Source organism: Miniopterus schreibersii (genome assembly GCF_964146895.1).
Source record: "Miniopterus schreibersii genome assembly, chromosome: 4".
Lineage (NCBI taxonomy): Eukaryota > Metazoa > Chordata > Mammalia > Chiroptera > Miniopteridae > Miniopterus > Miniopterus schreibersii.
Genome location: NC_138105.1, coordinates 60,926,869 through 60,941,429, shown reverse-complemented (window position 1 = coordinate 60,941,429; position 14,561 = coordinate 60,926,869). Strand labels below are relative to the sequence as shown.

Sequence of the window (14,561 nt, the reverse complement as noted above, 5' to 3'; positions counted from 1 at the left end):
TTGAATTTCTTGATCTCTTTCTTTAGGGCCTTTTTGTGTCTTGCCTGTCCCTTTTTTCCTGTTATTTATGAGTTTGTATAAGATACGGATAATCTGTTTCTTGACTGTTTTATAGAATTCACCTATAAAGGCCTCTAGGCCTCATTGTTTTCCTTTGGGGAATATATTTTTTTTAAACTAACAATCTAGTTTTTAAAAATAGTATTAAGAAGAATTTAGCCTTTTTTTGTGGGTCAATTTTGGAAAGTGATATTTTTCTAAGAATTGCATTTGCATGCAGTTATTATGGTGTTTTTCTCATCTTTTTAATCCTTGTTGCATCTGTAGTTATGGGTCCATTTTATTTGTAATATAACTTATTTGTGATTTCTCTTTTTTCTTGATAAATTTTTGGCTTCATGAGCCTTTTCTGTTGAATATTTACTTTCTGTTTCATTCATTCTCTTTTCATTCCTTCCTTCAGATGTCTTTGTGTTATCCTGTTGTTCTCTAACTTGTTACTTTGTTCATTGATACTTTTCCTTTTTGCTCATAATGTAATTAAATGAAGGTTATAAATTTCCATCAGAGAACCACTTTTGCTGCCTCCCAATAGTTTTAATAGTAGACTTTTCACTATAATTCAGTTTTAAGTATTTTAAACTTTTTATTGTGATTCTTCTTTTTGAATTATTTAACTTTTAAAGTTCTTTTAAACACTGATATATAGTAATCTTAAAATGACAAACATAGAATTACTCTATTACCCAGCAATCCTACTCCTAGCTATATTCCCAGGAGAAATGACAACCTGTGTCCACACAAAGGCTTGTGCACAGATGTTCATAGCAGCATTATTTGGCTGTTCAGAATAGCCAAAAAATGCAAACAACTCAGACGTCCATCAGCTGATGAATGGATAATAAAATGTGATGTATACATATGATGGAATATTATTTGACAATAAAAAGGAATGAAATACCGATACATGCAACATCATGGTGACCTTGAAAACATTATCCCAGGTGTAAGAAGCCAGTAACAAAAGACCAAATAGCATATGATTCCATGTATTTGAAATGTGTAGAGTGCTGAAATCTCTATAGATGGATTAGTGGTTGCCCAGGACTGCAGGGATTGGAGGGTTTGGATGATATGAACTAAAGGGTATGGAGATTGTTTTTAGAGTAATGAAAATGTTTCAAAATTGATTATGGCGATGGTTGCCCAACTCTATGAATATACTAAAGGCCATTGAATTGTACACTTTAAATGGGTGAGTTGTGTAATGTGTGAATTTTATCTCAGTAAAGTTGTTACCAAAGTAGAAGGCATTTTCAACCAAAATCGCCAATAAATTCTAATAGCTCTAAACTACTTAGTTTAAATTTGTATTGTCAATTCTAATTTTCTCTTCTCCCCCTCTGCCTCTCCCTGTACCTCCTTTTCCTCTACCTCCTTTCCCTCTATGTCACTGGAAATGTTGCATAACAAAGTTTAACTTATTTATTAAAAAGGATCAATGTAATGAGAATTAATGGAGAGCACTGACATGAACATAATTTTCCAGTTCCCACCCTCCTGGGTCATTGTGTGCAAACAGCCTGAGATGGCACAACCTTGAGAATGTCGGTACTTGCTGACTAGCGCGCAGGCTCAGGCTGCATGATTTTGAGAAAGCAGAACCTGAAACAACAGAAGGGCAGCGAATGTAGGAGCAAGCCGACCACATATAACATACTTTAGAAAATGCTATAGGTAAGAAATGGTCTTTAAGAGATGATTGCTGGCATGTGCCACAGGGAAAAATGGTCTCAAATCTGCACAATAGTCGGGTTCTGTGGAGTGGCTCCTCTGTGGAGAATTTCACTTTGTTCTCTGTGCCAGAGACCTTGACCCCACCCTGTGTGTGAAGTAGGAGCTGCTTTGTGGAGGGGCGCTGATCAAGACGATGGCCATTATCGAGCTGGGATCCAAACATCTGAAGCTTATAACGGCACAATGGTGAAGGCTTCTTATCCACGTTTCTAATTATATATTTTTTCCTGCTTTTTAGATAAAGGGACAAAGAACTATGGGAGTTACTTTTCAGGGTTGTCAGGCTGCTCTGAAGTGTTTTTTTAAGGTGGAGGGATGCGGTTTTATTTAATAGCGGCACTGGGAACAGGGTGTGTTCTCCAAGCCCGTCCTCCTGCGCACAATAGCAGGCAGATGTCGGAGATGCATTAAGAGCTGAAATAATTCATTTGTTATTTCTAATGAATAGTAATAATTTATAATTTGTACTAATCAAAAACCTTTCATCCACAAAAACCAACAAGCTTTACACGCATTATCCCCTCACCAACCTCTGAAGTAAGTGTCTGGCAAGTACAATTATCCCTAATTTGCAGAAGGGCCAAGACAGAGAACGTAGTACAGAAATAGTGACTGATGTTTCTGCAGCTTCAGGTTTACGTTTTAAAAGTCACTTTGAACTTATTTTCATTAGTTATTTTGATGGTCAAGGAATATAATTTATACTGACCTACATAGTGGATATCTCTACCAAGTGGAAACTGTAAAATTCATTTTTCCAGATGTTTTTTGATATTAACAAACCTGGAGAAGCTCATCTTTGCCAGCACTGTTGCCATTTGGGGGATAGATGTCCATTCTGTGCCCCGTGGGTATCCGGCCCAGTGGTCTCTGCAGTCCCAGGTGATAGAAGCAACCACGGTGGCACCAGGCTTGCTGCAGAGCCCTCAGCACAGTTAGTCTGTTCTCTGATCAGTGGGTGATGGGGATGCAGATGAAGGTAAACCCAGAAGGGTGGAGATGCCCTTTTCATCACTGTCTTTGCATCCAAACCCCATCACCACTAAAACAGCCCACACGGGGTTGCTAAGTTAATTTTGAAATAACACAGCTCTTACCAGCTCACTTTCTTGCCACCAAATTTGTATTCTTGATCCTGGAGTTCAGGGCTCTCCATCAAAAACTGTAGAAAAACAAATGCTTCTAACTCCTCTGTATAGTTGGTTGAGGGAAAGACTTGGATTTAATTTTACCAGCCTCCTCTCACTCCCACTCTTGACACACACACACACACACACACACACACACACGCACGCCAGAGCTGACCCTTAATGCATTGAGCTTACAGACTGTTTTTGAAGACAAAGGGAAAGAAAATCCCATTCGTAGTTCCAGGAACTTTCTTAAACCTAGCCCAGAAGGCTTCCCTGAAAGCCCAGCCAGTTCAGATTATAAATGCAGACACATTATGTGTGCATAAGTACATACCTTATATACTGTATTGCACCAGTGTATGCATGTGTACTCACACACACTCACACACAGCTTTCTCTTTGCTTGGAAAGGTTTCTTACAGGATTTTCTATTCCAATAAACCATGTGAGATGCATCCGGACATTCTCTTAGGTTCCAGTGGCACACACTGAAGCCTACATTTTGTCACATAAAATCTGCACCTCATTATCAGCTGACTTCAGAGCCTTCTCCGTGTTTGTCAGAGGACCGCTGCGTCCCTGTGAGCTTAGCAGCTGAACCGCTCCTTCATGTGGCCTCCCAGTGCGGGCTGACTGCTGGCCTCCAGGCTGCGGTAGTATCCGTGGCTCTAGTTACAATGAATAGAGAAGAAATGTCTTATCCACTGCTTTTCTTGGATGGTAATTGGTTCATTACGGAAACTGATTAAAGGGAGGGTGAAAAAAATAAAGGGAGGGTGAATCATTTAAAGAAAAAAAAAAGGGTTTGCAGAAAATTTTTAAAAAACATAAATAAACATACTTTCCTGTACCAACCTTTGGATTTGGGGTCAATGTCTTTCTTTTGATCTTGGGCCCCCCCCTCCCCAGAGTGCCTCCTTGTCTTCCTTCTTAGCACAGTGGGGGTTGAGAGTGCACAGCCTGCAGCTAGACTTCCATCTGGACTCTGCCTCTGCCTATTATTGGTGTTGTGATCTTGGTCATGCCATTTAACCTCTCTGTGTCTAATTGTTCTCATCTTTAAAATGGGTATAATAGTATCTTCCTTATTGGTCCTTCAGGAAGATGAAATAAGTTAATATATGTAAACTGCTTAGAACTGTGCTTCCTGCGGAGTAAGCATTAAGTGTTTATTATTATCAACGGTTTCTAATTTGGACTTCTTTAAAATCAAGCGAGAATTTAAAGATATGTGAAGCAGTCTGAGCGTTGAATTTATCTAGATTTTTATTTCTTCCTAATCTTATTTTTCCTTTTTCTTTTTCTTTGTGGTAAAGTATGGGTAACATAAAATTTACCAGCTTAACACCTTTTTGAGTGTACAGTTGGGTGACATTAAGTACGTTCACATTGTTATGCAACCATCACCGCTACCATCTCCAGAACCCTTCATCTGGCAAAGCTGAAACTCTATCCCCATTAACAACAACTCCCAATTCCTCCCTCTCCCCCGACCTGGACAATAACCCTTCCCAATTTTATGTAGTGGTCTTGCCACACATATTTTGATAGTATTTTTTTAAAGTATGTCTTTCTTGATTTCAGAGAGAGGAAGGGAGAGGGGGAGAGAGGTAGAAACAACAGTGATTCGAGAGTCATTGATTGGCTGCCTCCTGCATGCCCCCTGCTGGGGATCAAGGCCGCAACCCGGGCATGTGCCCTGACTGGGAATCGAACCGGGATCTCCTGGATCCTAGGCTGATGCTCAATTGCTGAGTCATGCCGGCCAGGCTTGATAGTATTTTTAAACAACTTTCTTTTATTGAGTTTTTCTAAAGCATTCAACTTAATTCTTAATAGAAGCAAACTATTTCTTTTCTTTGGTAGGTATGTGATATTTAATTCCATTTTGTAATTACAATGTAAAGTCCAATGGGTCTAAACAGGCTTGGGAACAAACACAGCTAACTTGGTAACCATAGCCCTCAATTGGTGGGACCAGAAGGTGCAGGTGCACCAGATAGCGTCGTGGGTGTTGTGGTGTTGTGGGCATAGGGCACCTTGCTGCAGGTCAGTTCATCTGGGCCATCATGTCCAGCCTGTGGCTTCTCCTCTCTGCGCCATGTGCTTGTCATTTTCATCATCTGAAACCCCCTGCTACTCAGCTCTGAATGTCTAAGTTGCACCTATTTTCCAGTGTCAGTTCAGATGCACTTCCTCTATGAAACCTTCCCTGTTCTCTTTCCTTCCTTTACCTGCACCTCTGCAATGGCTCCTAACACTTTCTGTCTGTGGTGTTCGTCGAGTTCCCCAAGAGCAGGCTCTGTATCACATGTCTTTGGATTTCTTGTATCATCGGTTTAGTGCTGTGCATGTAGCTATGACTCAGGCTCACATTTATTGAACTACTGCCTTGCTGAGGTGGGCCAGAGAGAACGAGAAGAGGAATTAAGTATTGGAGCACTTTATAGTCAACAAAACCTGTGTGTGTGTGTGTGTGTGTGTGTAATACTTACAGTGTGTGTTTTTGGCATTTTTACTGTACCTACTTTGCAGATGAGGAAACACAGAGGTTAAGACTGAGACTCACAAAGGTTAAGTAATTTATCCAAATCAAATATTCTGACAGCACTATCAATGTTCTTGGCTCAGTGTCTCAGCATTTCATTGTTGAAAGCATTTGGTTTTATTCCTCAGGGCATGTCTTTGGACTCCTAAATTAATTACTGGCTGTCACCAAAGATCTGCTAATCAAGGCTAAAAGATTCCCAGTATCAATCAGAATACAGCTGAATTTGGATCTATAGGCTGCCATAGGCAGCAGTCATTTAGTGGTTACCCTTAGCTCCAAGGTTTATGGGGAGAGAGCCTGGTGTTATGGGGTCAATGACTGGGTTGGAGCCTTCACCCAAACTACTGTGCTCTGCCACCCAATGGGTGATCTTAATGGGGCAAATAATTTGACCTCATCAAGTCTCAGTTTTCTCATCTGTAAAAGGGATGTGATAATACATGGAGTCACTGTGAAGACATACTAGATAATGCATATGAAAGTACTTTGTGATCTGTAAAAATATTACACAAATTAAAATATTGTTGTCATCATCCTACACTTAAAGAGTACCATTCAACTTAAGGTACAAAAAGTCCAGAGCAGAGTTTGGGTTACATTAAGTCCCAAATTGGGACACTGGTGTCAGTTACCATAGGCCCCTTTGGGACATGCTCCCAAGCACATGATGTGCTTGGTCTTGGTCTCCTGCATGGATAAATTTTTGCTCAGGGCCTAATTTCCCTTCATAGGTTAAAATAACTACAGGCAAAGGTATGTAGTGTAGGTAAATGCTTCTCATTTTTGTTTTGGATGCCTGGATGTCTGACAAGTGTGAAATTGTCATGAGGGAGGCTATGGTAGAGCTTAGTATTAAAAGCACTGGGGTCATCTCCTCTGAGTCTTCCCTGTGTGCTCCCCTAGAACTCTGAACATACCCCTCTCCTAGCAGTAATTGCTTTACCCTGTAAGTTTCCATTTACATGTTTCTTTGCTCTCCTGAACTATGAGCTCCTTTAGGCCAGGAACTGTCTTATTCATTGTTGTATTAGCTGCACTCAAAAGAGTGCCCAGAGCTCATGCCAGCTGCTCAAGGAGTACCTCTTGTACGAATCCCTCTGCTGGTGGCCGTGTTCTATTATGAGCCCCGTCCAGAAGTGAAAACGAGGCAGGAATTATTGTAAGCCATTTGCCATTGTGATTGTACTGATGTATTAATTGAATTAATTTAGAACAGTGTTTCTCAACTTTTAAAAAATTAAAGCCACCCTAGGGAGACTTTTTAGTCATTTCTTTCCTCATTGTGTCCCCTGCCCCCATTAAAATTTAATATCACAGATCTACTATATGTTAGGTTATGTATGGTGGCCCTTTGGAGGGCCACACCATTTTGATATGTAAGATGATTTTGTCCCCCAAGAGTCAATTCCCCTTTGGAAGTGATATCACCCCATTGAAAATGCCTGAATTAGACTGTCTTTGTCTAACTTTATAGAATCAGCTGATATTTTAAGGGTTTCTATTAGATATTTACATAGTTGGTTATAAAGTTAAGATTAAGCCTCAGTTGCTCATCTTGTTGACATGCTTTCAAGATAAGGGTGATGGATTTACTTATTTATTTATTTTTGGACAAAATAACTGATGCTTTTGGTACCGAATAGATAGGCAAAGCCAGGACTTTTCCCAGGCCACCAATTGTATTTCGGCTTGGGAATCATTTATGCACAAATCTAAATGCTTGGTTCCTAGTTCCATTCTTCTCAAAAATATTTAAACTAAGCATGAAGTTATATTTATTGTTAATGAATTTAGACATCTAAATAAGTCAGAGCCACGATTTCTGGATGATCCTGCCAAATCATTCCTGTTTGGGGTATTTATAAATAATGTACCATGCAAATTGGGAGAATATGCTACTACCACTTACACTTAAAAGGCAACTGCAGTGTGGTTTGTGTGCCAGATGAATAGCAGTTATTATCTCTGGATGAGCTGAAGTGGCTCTCCTGGAGATTCTGTACAAGCAGCCACAGTGTTAGCAAAGAGGAGCGCCCATCGCGGTGCCTGCTCTCACCCATGTTATTAAGAGCTGCATGTAGTTTTTGAAGAATATGAAAAACATCTGACTTGGTTTTAAGACCCTTTCCGCTATCATGATTCCAGGGATTCTCTAGCTATCTCTTCACTCTGATTTGGAACACATACACTTTTAGGAAAACCTGCCCTTGGCAGCTTACCAAAAAAAGCCATTTTTGCCTGGAGAGCAGTCTATATTGTCCTGTTTGTATTAACGGTTGAAAGCTTCTGGCTTTTCATAGCGAAGTTCCATTATGACACGGCCTGTCATTAGGAGTGTATGGATATAGAGAGGCTAGTACTGATGTCATAGATTGGATTACTGCCAGTAACTTCCCAGAGCCATCCCTCTTATGTCTGTTATTTTATGCTCTCCGCCACACTAGAAGGTTGATAGGGCAGATGTCCGTATCCCCATTTTGTGGGTGAGGAACTGGGGCTAGGAGAAGTGAAGCGGCTTATGTGGAAGATTATGCCCTCGACATAGCTCTTCCGACTCCGTCAGCGCCCTTATCTGGCCGTGGCGTTCTGTACCTTTGGCCTGCTCAGGAGTCACTGTGGAGCAAGTAGACCCCACGGCAGCCTGGACAAGGGAGGTAGCTTTGGCTCGGAAGGTGGGACTCTCGGCTGTTAGGGCATTCGGACAACGGCATGGATGACTTCATGAAGTCGTGGGCATCCCACCACTCGAGATGGTCATCTGGGTATTGCAGTGGCATAAAACCACATGGCATTCGGCTGGATGACCTTTCGAGCACCTTATAGTCCTGAGACTTGGTTATAAAAACCTTGTCTGGTTTCTCTTCCATGGCACAGCTGCTTTCACCAGATGCCTGATTTCATGGCTTCCTTTCCCAACTTTGCATCCAAAGCACCCTTCAGGCTTTGTGAGGATAATATGCCCACCCCAGGTCTCCTGTATCAGAATTCAGTGTGGGTAGACTGGGAGGTGGGAGTATTTTTAAAATTTCACAAGTCATTCTAAGGCATAGGGTTGGGAACCACTCTTCTCGTGTTGCCCGCTGACAACAAGGTACAAGTGGGACTCATTTGGGACTTGGTGGTATAATTTAACAGCATTATGGAGTCCAGTTTCTCAGCATGCACTGCCTTTTTAAATTTAAATCGGGCCGCTTAATAAAACCGTATTTGATCTCTTGGCTACAAGGGCACTGTGGTTCTCTACTTGGCAGGTTAGTTGTGCTAATCTCTCAGCATGCCCGCCTAGCTCGTGGTGGCATGGAGCTGGCCCTGGCCTAGGAGATAGGTGTTGACCAGCCCAGCCACATAGATCTTTTCATACACTTCATGCTCTGAAAGAAACAGCTCAAAGGGTGTGCAGGCAGCCTTTATAACCAGCAGGTTGGATACACAGACTAGTAAGCTGCTCATTCCTAGACTAGTTACCTACTAGTTAGCTTTGTAGCATGAAGAATTAATGGTTGCTGTTTATTGTTTCCTTGAGGAATTTTCCTGATCGAGTCCTAAGCTGTGTTCCTATCACTTGTCTGAGAGCATAATCTCGGAAGGATGTGTCCGTATTAAATATACGCCAGAGGATTATAAATTCCCCACCGCGTCTCCCATAGTGGACCAAAAAAATTAGAATTACGCTAACAGTATTTGTTCTACTTTTCAATCAATAGGATGCTCTTTAAAGCTACCTTTCTCTTTGGACACTTTAAGTGACTGATGAGACAAAAGAAAAAACGCCAAGATAAAATGACAGTATAGACACTCCTCAAATCCTATAATGAACTCCACAGGGCATCCAATTTTGATGTATTAGGACTTTTTTTTATAATGAGTACATTGTTGGAAATCACATTTTCTGTCTGCAGGAGCTGGAGATGAAACTGAGCTGACATCTTACCTCTTTGTAGTTAATTAGCAAGAGGAAAGTAGTGTTTTGAATCTCGTATGGGAAAGGGGCAGTATTAGTCATCCACCACTCTCCCTCTTCTCTTCAAACACCTGGATCTTTTGTGTGCTCTTTGATCTGGTTTAACGGTTTGGATGGGTCTTGTTGGCTGGGAAAGTTGAGGGGAGTTGAAGAATGGTTATTATTTAATGAAAAAATAACTATAGCTCACTTCTACCCGCCGTCTTGCCTGCAGGATCAATAAAATAGATCAGGTTTCTTCTCTTAAAGAGCATTTCCTTACCTGGACCCAGGCCACAGGCAGGACCCATGCTATGAGAGTCTTTTGTTATCACCATATTAACAGTTGTCACCACTGAATCCCCAGCACTTAGTGCAGTTGCTGGAACTTAGTAGGCATTCAGTAAATATTTATTAATTTATGAGTAGGTAAAAGTAGTGTTGACCCATACAGTGAAGTATTAAAGTTGCATTAATTGTATCCAATACCTTTCTCTGGGTAGTAACTGTGTCCACTTTAAGACATGTGGTGAGGTTTGCATAGAATTCAGTAGTTAGGAACAAAGAAGCAGAGCAGAGCATGTAAGTATGATTCCATTTAGGGGACCAGTCCCCAGGCAGGTGAGCTGTGCTGGGGTCAGCATGGCCACTTATTCAGGTGAAGGTTAGTAAGTGGTAGAAAAATCCACCACAAAGATTCCTCAGATCTGTAGGTGTTCATTAATGTCAGATCATGTGCCCAGTCCTACTGGGTGGCCACCTGCCTGCTCTCTCTTCTCTCCTCACCAGCCCTATGTAGCAAAAATGAATCATGCTAACCTGGAAGAGTTGAAGATAACATATCCCCCATGGGATGGAAAGCTATGACACAGGGCTTTAAAAATTGGCTAATTTATCTTGGGGATCTCTTTAAAAACACCTGGTTCTATGGATGACTTGGCTTCTCAAAAGCTCTAGACGATCTGCCCCCAGAGCACTCCCCTGTGTCTTTTCTGGGATGTTTTGTCTAGTAAGGATTGACTGCCCACACCCACCCCACTGCATTCATTCACCTTCCTGTGTTGTCACCGGGTGAGGCGACACAGGGTGTGCCCAGGGAGGATGCTCACCCTTTTCATTTTTCCCTTCAAGGTATTTTTGAACAACAATGGGAAAGCACTTATCATGCTGCTGTGACTTGTTAACAAGCACGTCTGCACATCACATCTATTATGCTGTTTGCACAAAGTTATGTGAAGAAATAGCTCAAAGTATTTTTAAGATACAGCCTTTTATCTCTGGAAGCACCAGAAAGCATTTGCAGATTGGTTTCGGGAATCTAATTAGCCTGTGCATTGGTGAGTTCCTGGAGGCGTGGACATTTCTGTAAGTGGTTTCTCGCCCCTTAATCCTTTTGATCATTTGCACTGTGTATTTTTACACAGGCCCTTGTACTTTGGAGAAATAAAATAAAGAAACTTAAAGGTGAGTTTGATGAAGGCTTCTCTACACTGTTTGTTAATGCAGGTGGATCTTGAATTTTAATGGTAATAGTGTCTTTTAAACAACCAAGATTTTTAAAACCTCTCCACAAATAATGTCAGTGCTCAGATTATGTCTGGAAGTCTTTTCTGGTGAGTGGAAATCTTTCCTGATCCCTTATTGCTGCCACAAAAGAAAAACCTAATCTTGGAAAACAGTCTTAAGGAGCCTGGATGTCAGTTACCCCACAGCTGTGACTTCTCACCTGGGCCACTGCCTGTGTTATAATTTCTGTCCCTTGGTGACTTCCGGTGCCTATGTTCAGGAGTATGGCTCAGGGTCTTAGAATGAGCCCATTGAGATCGTGTTGGCTCTTCACTGGATCCTGTCACTTACTGGCTGTGTGACTTTGTGTGAGAAAGCTTGTAGAGAGGCCTTAATTTCCTCGCATGTAAAATGGGGACCACATCTCTCTTATTAAAGTGGTTGTGAGCGATATTTGTATGCCCATGTTCATAGCAGCGTTAGTCACCTTAGCCGAAAGGTGGGAGCATCCCAAGTGTCCATAGACAGGTGGATGGGTAAACCAAATGTGGTGTACACATACAATAGAATATTATTTAGCCTTAAAAAAGGAAGGAAATTCTGACACATGGTTCTATATGGATGAACCTTGAGGGCATTATGCTAAGTGAAATAAGCCAGTCACGCACAAAAGTACTATATGGTTCCACTTATATGAAGTACCACGGGTAGTTGAATTCAAGAGATAGAAGTAGAATGGTGGCTGCCTGGGGCTGAGGGGAGGAAGGAAATGGGGAGTTCGTGTTTAACGGATACAGTTTCAATTTTGCAAGGTGAAAAAACGTTCTAGAGATGGAAGGTGGTGATGGTAGCACAACAACGTGAATGCACTTAGTTGTACACTTAAAGGTGGTTAAATGGTAAATTTTATGCTATATGTATTTTCCACAATAGAAAACATTTGTTGCAAGCATTAAAGAAGTGCCTACCATTTTATCAGCATTCAGTGAGTAGTAACAGCTTTTACTAGGGTTGGGACATTGTATGTTAATGGTTACATGACATTTCATCCTGTGGCTCTTCCCTAATTTGTTTCTCGTTTGTTTTTTGACTTACGGTTTACTTATATACTCCACCACTGTAATGATGATGGAGTGAATTTTCCGTGTGTGCCTATATCTTTTCCATTGTTTGGGGTTATAGCTTTGAGATCTATTTCCTGGATCATTTAGGGTAAATTAATCTTAATCTTTGTGGTTTTTTCAGTGTATACCAACAGGGTTTCACAAGGGCGGAGTGGTTTACACTTCACCAGCCAAGTCAGGGTGCCAGTTTACAGACTCCTCGTCAGCACTAGGTACACTTATAAGAGGCTTTACAAAATGTAATGAGTAAGAGATGGTATGTTAATGTTTCAGTATTTCCTTTTGTCACTAAAAATGGCGAGCAGTTTTAGTGATATTTGTGTTTTTGTCTTCCTATGTGTATTTACATCTTTTGCCTGTTTCTAGTGTGGTTTCTATACCTTTCTTACCAAATATATTTGTCATGTTGGTAACATATTGTTGCCATTTTTAATATTCAGAGGGCTTTAATTCTTACTGTAGTTAAATCATTTCTTTAAACATTTCAGAATACAAAATAGTAATATTTTAAAGTAGATCAAAAGTGGTTTTACAACATGATGATTGTACTTAATATATATTCTTCCTATAATTTCCCCATTATTCTTTTCATATCTGTTAGCATAAAATCTGCCTAGATGCTTAACTGACATGACTATAGTAATTGAATTAAAATTATATAGGCTGACTAATTAATAATAAAATATAACCCAATATAAAATGGATATTACAAAAATTAGAGAAATAAGAAATTAAAATTATTAATAAACATGACTTTTTAACTCATTGAAAATAAAATGATTGGGCACTACATTCCAGCTACAATTTGGTAATGATCAAACTGGCCCTCAGATATGCTGCCAGTGGGGTGAGAAAACTGGCAGTTTGACATTAGGTATCAAGAAATTTAAAAATGTTTATATACATTGATTTCAAAATTCCACATATATAACTATGGCTTGAGGCAGCCCCAGAAATGTGAAAAAATATTTACATTCCTAGATAAAAACAGGATTCAATCTAAATGCCCAATGATGGGGAATGATTGAATAAGTAATAATAGTACAACCTTCTTTGGAGTATTATATAGTCACTATAAATAGTATTTAAAAAAAAATCAGTGACATGGGGAAATGCTTACAACATACTGGTAAGTGGATAAAGCATGATGCAGTGATTACACTGAAACAAATTGTATGTGGTGGTGGTGGTGTGTGTGTGTGTGTGTGTGCGTGCGTGCGTGCGTGCGTGCATGTGCATGCATATCTGGTTCATATCCAGAAAGAGATGAGTGAAAATTATTGATAGTACTTACCTTATATAGTAGGAGTATAGGTGATTTTTCTTTTTTTATACTTCCGCACACTTTCTAAGCTTCATATTGTTTGCAAATTATTGTTTCAACAATAAAAATAAATTTAAATATTAAAAAAGTTTAAAGATATTAAATAGATTTTCTTTCTTTTTCTGGATTCATGTTCACTTTGCTCTCTTTGTTTTGACGCATTAGACAGAAACCTGGACAAGAAATCAGAAGGTATTTTTTTAGGTTGCGGTCCAGGAATTCGCTAGCTATGTGACCTAGTGTAAATCTAACTCACACGTTTCTCAGTGTTTGCATTTGTAAAGTGAGGACTTCTGCCTTCCCTGCCCACTCCATAAGATGGTTGTGAGAATTAAGGGGAGACCACCAACATATGCGAAAACATGTTTACAAACTGAGGTGCAAGTTCAAGGGATTCCTGGAACCAGTGGGGTTTGATAATTTGTTAGGACTTACAGAACTCACTGAGAGCTGTTATTCTCATAGTTACAGTTTATTACAGGCAAAAGATATGGGTCAAATCAGCCTAAGTGAGAGACGCATAGGGCGGAGACTGGCAGGGTTCTAGTGCAGAACTTCAGTGTCCAGTCCTGTGCAGTCAAAGTGTTACTCTCCGTGTGTTACTTTCCTGGCATCCATCAGTGACAGTATGCAGAGTATTGCCAACCAGGAAGCTCGTGTAAGCCTTGGGGAGTTTTTATTGGGGCTTCATTACATAGGCATGGTTGATTGGTTGCCGATGGAGTGGAACTCAGTCTCCAGGGCAGCTTATACTGTGTTACCCAAAGCCCCCACTCTCAGTCACATGGTTGGTCTTTTTGGCATAGCCAACCCTGACCTTTACACTGTTGGGTATAGCCAACCCTACCCTAAGGTGCAGTGTGGCCAGCCCCCATCTTGAGACTGTTGGTGTGGTCAGCCCCACCTTAAAGAAGGATACTCCTATCAGGTGCGACACAGGTTACCTTCCAGAGGCCAAGGCCAAGGCCAGATACCCTGTTAGGCAGGAAGTCTAAATTCTTTGCTACACATTAGACGATCAAAGAGAGCTGGAAAACAAAGTTAAATATGGACATGATGTTTGCCTGGAGGGGTCTGTTATTTACTATGTCCTAACACTGTAAAATAAGGAAGCACATAAATTCCACAGGAATAAGTGGTACTGCAAATACCTGCTTCACGGATCCGCAGCGTGGAGCCCACCTTT

At 40.6% G+C, this 14,561-nt stretch overlaps 1 protein-coding gene across 4 annotated transcripts in view; it reads left to right on the top strand.

Annotated features, from left to right (window-relative positions):
• The window catches only part of MSRA (methionine sulfoxide reductase A), a 323,213-nt gene that overhangs the window by 199,636 nt on the left and 109,016 nt on the right, over positions 1-14,561 (top strand). The gene's annotated exons all lie outside the window — the stretch shown is intronic.